This window comes from Epargyreus clarus, unplaced genomic scaffold (assembly GCF_041222505.1).
Source record: "Epargyreus clarus isolate Ecla_fem2 unplaced genomic scaffold, WU_Ecla_fem_2.2 ptg000006l, whole genome shotgun sequence".
Taxonomy (NCBI): domain Eukaryota; kingdom Metazoa; phylum Arthropoda; class Insecta; order Lepidoptera; family Hesperiidae; genus Epargyreus; species Epargyreus clarus.
In genome coordinates, this window is record NW_027332214.1 from 4,347,171 (window position 1) to 4,354,862 (window position 7,692).

The 7,692-nt window shown below is 34.6% G+C and overlaps 1 long non-coding RNA gene across 1 annotated transcript; it reads left to right on the forward strand.

The window, feature by feature from the left end:
• Positions 1-4,105: 4,105 nt before the first annotated feature.
• LOC140742718 (uncharacterized) lies at positions 4,106-6,737 on the forward strand. Its single transcript, XR_012102302.1, has 3 exons — positions 4,106-4,317; positions 4,411-6,191; positions 6,532-6,737. It is a non-coding gene; the product is annotated as an uncharacterized LOC140742718 (long non-coding RNA).
• Positions 6,738-7,692: the final 955 nt, after the last annotated feature.

Here is a 7,692-nt window from a genome sequence, read left to right on the forward strand (position 1 = left end):
AGATACGTAGTATAAGTAATATGGGTACGCGTAAGCGTGCAAATTTCAATGCATAATGATCCATAGACAGATAAGTGACATCCCTGGCGTCAGCAATTGCGTGTGTCGCGGCACTTGCGGGTAATTTGAACAATCGCGCCCGGGGCTGCGACGTGCTCACATTTCGCTAGTTACCCCTAGTAACGATGCGCGCCTTTTCGCTATTCGTATATTAAATCGCTATTCCGTGTGTTAAATGTCTAAATGAGTACGTTGTTTCGTATTTACGGTATATACGAGTAAGTTGTTGTAGAAGGGGCATGAGATCTACTAAGATCTGTAATCTTTCTAACTAGAAGAAATGAATTCCAACGTCATTTGAGTGTATTGCGACCCTTGCAGACAGAGTTGGAATATCTGGTAAAAGTAATAATGCCTAATTATAGTTCAATAAAAAAACAAGACCGAAAAGAAGATACGGCGGTGGTACCATAGTTAACCATAGTAAATTATAAATCCAGATAATATAATTGCCTGTAAAATTCAAAATTATTTTTGTATTGTGTCACATGCATACATAAATCTATTAATTAAATCACAAGTTTTTCCAGTAGAATAATATTTAAAAGACGTGATAGCAATTCAATAATATAATAAGATTTTTTTGAATCATCGTGAAATACAATACGCACATGTTGACAACTTTCGAAAAAAAAAATGAAATGGTGGATACGAAAATAAGCCTAGTATTGTCCGCCAAACTGCTAGTTCGCACTGAAGTTGTTGCAAGGTGTAGTCGTACAATTTACTACGGCGATGCGATTCATCTGGAGGCACGGCAGTGCCTCCGCCAAGTCGAGCCAAAAGAAGCGGCACGGCCGTACCATACTTTTCCCGAAGCAATTCGGCCCATTTTTGACCCCCTGTAACTTCGTTGCATATGAAGCTAGAAGCCTGAATTTTCAGGAGCCAAGCAAGCATTGTATAGACACGGTACATTTCAAATTTCATGCAATTTGAACCAGTAGTTTAAGAATTACAAGTAGTTAAAGTTCGTAATTTTGTCACTCACTCACTGACTGACTGACCGATCATCAAAAGTTTAAGGCACTTCCAGCAGACATAGAACGTTGAAATTGAGGGTACAATTAGTGTTTAGTATATAACTCATGGAAAAACTAAAATATTTTGCAATTTCTGTCCAGTTATCTAGATACACCAACTACATTAAATAACTTTGTATCCTATATAAGTTATATAGGATTACAAAGTTACATTTGCAGTTAATGAATCTGTGTTTCTGTCCGCGAAATGTACGAGTAGTAGGGGAGCCCATGATGTTAAATGGGTAGAAACTCGAGCGTCAATAGGACGTATACGATTGTGTAGATTACACGTTAGAGTGAAGAGAAGGTTGTGTGATATTTTTCGATTCACCGTGGAAATAGCTTCTAGATGATTCGAAAAATGTAAAAAGCAGAGTCAGACATACTCAAGGCGCGGAAGGTTAGTGATAGAGTATATATCTCTGATGCCGGAAATATGTTTATCTGCTGGTTTGCATAGGGGGACAGCCATACGAGAGGTAAAAATGGAAAAAAAAGTAACCAGCACATTAGATTTTCAAAGGGGATATGAAGTTACCCCAGATGAGTCCCCCATTCGAAAGACTGACGATTCGATTCGAAAGACTGTCAGTGACTCTTCGAAAATGCAAAAAAAAACGTTATCTTGACACACTCGAGGGCGTAAGATTATTATACAGGAAATTCCAGCTGATGTTTTATGTTGCAGCTGACGATTTAGTGGAGGGGTTTTTTATATTGACGATTTGAAAAAAAAAACAGAATGAGAATATATAAAGAATAATGTATTTTCCATAAAATTTGCCTTTTCCTTTAGTTTGTTGTACACCATTACTTTCCAGGGATCCATGCTAATAAATGGCGCTATCAGATAGTGCATATTTTCTAGCATTATTTCCTTTGTATTAAAAAAAATACCGCACTCGAGTATGTCCAGGTATAGATTTTTTGCAACCTTATTACTCCCTAACGCCGCCCTCAAACCATCAGATTATAAATTTATTGTTTTCAGCATGTAATTAAGCTACTATAGATAATACGATTTTTTATTAATAGTCTGATGGACTTCCCTGGTTGAACCCCCCAAATGGATAGTTTAAGATACTCTATAGGATGTAAGGTATCTCCCATATCTTAATCTGCCGCGTTCGAGTCACTCTCGAAATCCCGTCTTGGGCTCCTCTACTATTATAGGCGACGTCAATTGTTTTTATTCTCGAGATAAAAGACGTTTTCAATTCCAACTTCAATTTAAATTCAATTCAAATAATGGGTGAAGTGCGAATCGAACTCGTACGTACACTGAGGGTTCCGTACCACAAAAATATTTGTTTATTTTATTTTTATTTTTACTAATTGATGTTATAGCAGCCATATAATGCATTGTGAACATTTCAAATGAAAAACGCTAAAAAATAGCAGGTCCTTATATGTTTGTCTCTGTAGTTCCTGGACTAAAAAAGGGTTACGATATCCCGTGCCTGTCGTAAGAAGCGACTACAAGGGGGCTTCCGAAGTTGGGAGTGGCAACAGGGAGCTCGAACCGTCCAATAAGTGTCCCCGGGAAGGACGGCGGTATGTGTAGTCGCATACCGTCGTGAACACCGGATAGTTTAGGAGGAGCGAAAACTGTTCTCCCAGGGCAGAGCTCGATCGAGGCATCGCGCTTAAAGGACTTCTGTTACGTTCAGTCGGAGATCCCGGAGTTCTCCAACAAACGTTGAGGACGGCCACCGGAGGATTTTAGTGCGGCTAAAGTCCCACATAACCCGGCGTCACTCCCACGTCGTCGAGTACCTTTTCAAGATTTCCTCCTTATAAAGAAAAAGAAGGTCCTTGTATGGCAACTCTCCTTTATTTGAAAGTTTTTCTTTTTACTTTTAGTACATATTGTTAAAGCGGCCACCATTATACATATTCCGTAAAAAAAATAAATTTCTATGTATTAAGGTTCCAGAAATAGAGCTCTATGTCAGACAAACGAACGGACAGCTTAGAAATAGGGTTCCGTTTTAAACTTTAGGTATGGAACCCTAAAAAGTTATATAATATCAAAAACATTCCGAATTTCTGACAAATGTCATGAGAAAAAAACTAGATGTTACGGCTAATGTGCCTAAATCAGTTAAAACGCAGATTAGCTTGTCCATTACCTAAAGTACAAAACGAGATTGTATCAATTTTCACCCCTTGACGTCGACCCGTGCATGCCATGATGCGTCGTCGTGTCATGAATTTACGACAAACATTGTATATTTTCACGAAACAATATCGCTTTGCGGCACGATGTCGCTATGTGTCACGATACGTCGTCGTGTCGTAAAAAGGCATGTGTTTTAGCCCTAAGAACAAGTCTGAAAAGATGTTTCGAATTTTAACTACATAGTTAATCTGCATATTTTCTAGCTAATCTTAAGTCTAGTTAATGTGTATGCTAACGTATTCTACAATCTAACGGTAACATACACAATATACAATAACTGTCGTGAGGTTTAGCAACTGTCACCGCATTATAAAATAATAATAAGTTTGTTTCCAAGGAAACAAGTGTTTAGGCAAAGGAGATGTTTCATTTTCGGCCATCTTATGTACATTATAACTAAAAAACACGAATAATTTGCATAATTGAAGAAAAATACACATATATTTTGATAACCTAAAGTATTCGTGTTTAAAAATATTTAAAATAAGCAATCCTCATTGAAATATTAAATATGGCGGAATACTGTCAATGTCAAGTTTTCAAAACTGTCGATGTCGGGAACCTATGTGTACCCCACACATAGGTTACTATACTCTTTGGATGTCGGTAATTCTGTATTTCGCTGTTTTTGTCGTAAAGTTATTGTTACCTTAGTACTTTACAACCTGGCTTTTGTTTTGGGTATCCCCTCATTATTTCTGAACTTAATTAATTATTTATAATAATAATAACAAAACCACCTTTTAAATAGTATCTGGTTTTATAGATGTAAGTGACATGTCAAATTAAAAAAGAAGAAGTTGTCAATTTGATATGCGTAAAAGTGGATATAATATACATATTATAATAGTGGACTCCAATGTAAACGTTGAATAAATATGTAGGTACTGATGAGAAGATTCCATTTTAATCCTGAATATGTTTCTGCTCTGTGCTGCTTACGATTATTGTGATTCTACCTTACTTGTTTACCCAGCTTATGTTTTATGGACTCTTGTGATTTTCGTGCGATCGCTGTGGATTGTGTTGACAAGGATTCAATATCATCAGGTAAAATATACATCAGTTGTTGTATTAATCGTGAAATAATCGTAAATAATTTTAAACTACAGAAGCTAATCTTTTTACATTTCTCTTTTTTAGATAATTACATTAGCAAGACATGGACATTCTTGGGATGACAAAATAATCAGTTATTATTGCAACTGCATCGCTGGGCAACGAACCGTACTCGTAGGTAGTTGCGCTCACATTATGCCCATTGTTTGATGTTTGGGCTGAGCTCGTCACAGGATGAAAATATTGATAAGGGAAGATATTTAAAATGAATAAATAATGTATTTAAGTGAAGAGTAAGTAAAATATGATCAAATGTGTACTTAAAGTTGTTTTATTTACACACTTAAATGTTTTAACTAAAATAAATTGGTATAGAAGTACATATTTTGGTATGTTTGTTTTAAGTCAAGATTTATGAAAGTAAATATAATTAATGTTTATCAAATATAGGCCTTGTTTCTCAATTCACACAATACAATGTTTATATATCTACGCCCATTCGCGTAAAAAAATATATTAAAAAGTATATAATGTATATAGTAAGTTAAAATAGAATGACAGATGACATTATTACGGTAATCACTACCGCCATGATGTTTTTCCACTGTTGTGTTGCAAGTTTAAGTGTAAATCATTGTTTTTTAACAATTAAACGAACATGATTTGAAGAAAATTAACCCCCTTCTTTGCAAGTTTTCTTAATTTTTAATATAGTCTACAAAAGGTGGCCGGGAGCCCATACATTTTGAAACATCTCCTTTCGGCCTTATTGAGCATAAATAAATGTCTATGAAAATATTTTTTATATGTAAGCACATAAAAAATTATAATGTTCACAATAGAAAATCCCTAATAACTTCTAAACGGATTACCCTAATTACACAATTCCTTTTGCCCTATCCGTTTTAGACATAAACCTACCAAATGGCATTAAAGACAAACCAATATATATACGAACAAAAAATCATGTTTTCAACTTACGTAATATTAGGTACGTAACATTTCAACGCAATATTACAAAAATTTAGTTAAGTTCGTTTCAAATGATTCGAAATAGGAAACTGTTATATAAATCGAGCTTAGATATCCACTTTATAACATATTCTTGCCATGATCACCAAAAATATCAGCTCCTAGTGGCTTGATAATTGATAGCTATAAAAAAACGAAAATCCACAGTTTAACGTTGAATTTAAACAACCGTCCATTGCACAATTAGGGTATTTTATTTTGCTCCATTGCTTGTACAAAACAGTTACAAACGCGTGTCAGAAATGAACTGACAGTCGCGCACGTATGCGCTCGAGTCCCCCCGAGATAACGAGTCGGTAAGTGGTGTCTACGTGTGCGTTACTTCAGCCCACTTTGTATGAAGATTTACTTCTGTTAGTTTTTATTTTGTGTTAGTACCTACCCGGAAAATACGTGGAAATTATTATAAGAAACCTTTTTAATATAAATAATTTTAAGTATGAATTTGTTAGCGGTGAGTAAACTTACTGAAAAAGGATTTACTGTTAATTTTGAAAAACGGTTGCACTATTAGTAACTCTATGGATATTATCATCGCAACTGGCCACAACGTAAATGGTATATATAAATTTAAACAATTTGTCAAATCACCGATATGTAATTTGACAATGTCAAATAAATATTGGCATAGAAGACTAGCCCATATTAATCCGGAATATATGCGAATTTTAAAGAATATTATGACTGGTCTTGATAATGTGAACATTACCGACGGATATGACGACTAGTAAGAAACCATTTCCAAACCTCTGAACGCGAACGAACGATATACTGGAGATCGTACATACAGATTTATGTAGTCCCATGGAAGCTAGTTCACTCAACGGTTCAAGGTACATGTTATTATTTATCGACTATTATTCTCGAATGACACGATGAATGTTTATTTTCTAAAACATAAGAGTGAGTCTTTAAGAAATTTAAAAAATATAAAGTGTTGAAAAAGGAACTAGCAAGTCGAACAAATGTATGAGATCAGATGGTGGGACGACATTTTGTAATAGAGCTTTCAATATTTTCTTATCAACAAATGGAATTCTACATTAGAAGGCGATACTGTATACCCCTAAACAAATTGTTGTGGTTGAAACAGCTAACAGAACTATTATTGTATATGCGACAAGTCTAAAACTGATGTTATCATTATTAAATAAATATTTCATTTCATTTCAGAAGTCAGAAGTCTATTATAAATTGAAACTAATTTGAGCAAGAGCAGTAAATACTGTGGTTTATATCAAAAACCGGAGTCCGACGAAGTCAGTGAAAGATTACCAATGATTTTTGTCGGATATTCAGAAGAAAGTAAGGGATGTCGATTATTTAATACGAAGACACGTTAAATCCCAATAAATAAATAAATAAATAAATCACAATCAGTAGAGATGTTTTAGAATGTTTTTCCTGAGGATAACGGGCATAATTTCAGTTGTCAAAATAGTAACTTTTTTAGATTTAATTTATTGTCATGTTCGAATGAAAGTGATGATGAATGGCAAGATTATTTACATAACTACAAAGACTACCTAAACAATTTAATTGCCTTTAAAAAATCTGTTGTTGAGATTCAACTAGTGGAAGGTACCGGAAAGGAAAAGAGTAGAAATATCTACAAAAAGGAATGAGATGCCATCAAAAACAATGCTTGTAAAAAAATCCAAGTCTCGCCATTCAATTCTTCTACCGTAAAAAGTCTTGAGATCTATGTAATACCAAGCCGGTAATGTATGCAGTCCCTACTTAAGAGACCTTCTGTCTTAAGGTATTATCTCACTATCTAACCTAACAACATCTTATGGGACCATACCAATTTTAAAAATATTTTATGTTCTAAATAAATTGACGTGGCAATCGTACTTGTGTGATGCGATATGATAAGATGAAAACACAATGTGACTTGCAGTACGATTGCCACGTTAATTTATTTAGAACATAAAATATTTTTAAAATTGGTATGGTCCCATGAGATGTTGTTAGGTTAGATAGTGAGATAATACCTTAAGACAGAAGGTCTCTTAAGTAGGGACTGCATACATTACCGGCTTGGTATTACATAGATCTCAAGACTTTTTACGGTAGAAGAATTGAATGGCGAGACTTGGATTTTTTTACAAGCATTGTTTTTGATGGCATTTCTATATTCAGAACGGACTAGCAGTTTTACGCGGACTATACCAAGTAACAAATTATACCGTTATACAGAAGTATGTATAATGTATAAGGGTCGTATTATTTATAGTAGGTAACGTTTGTTCTTGGCATAGCTACAGACGAACAAAGAACATTGTTAAATGTAATTCTGATTCAGCGTTGAAATTGTTTCTAAACTTACCT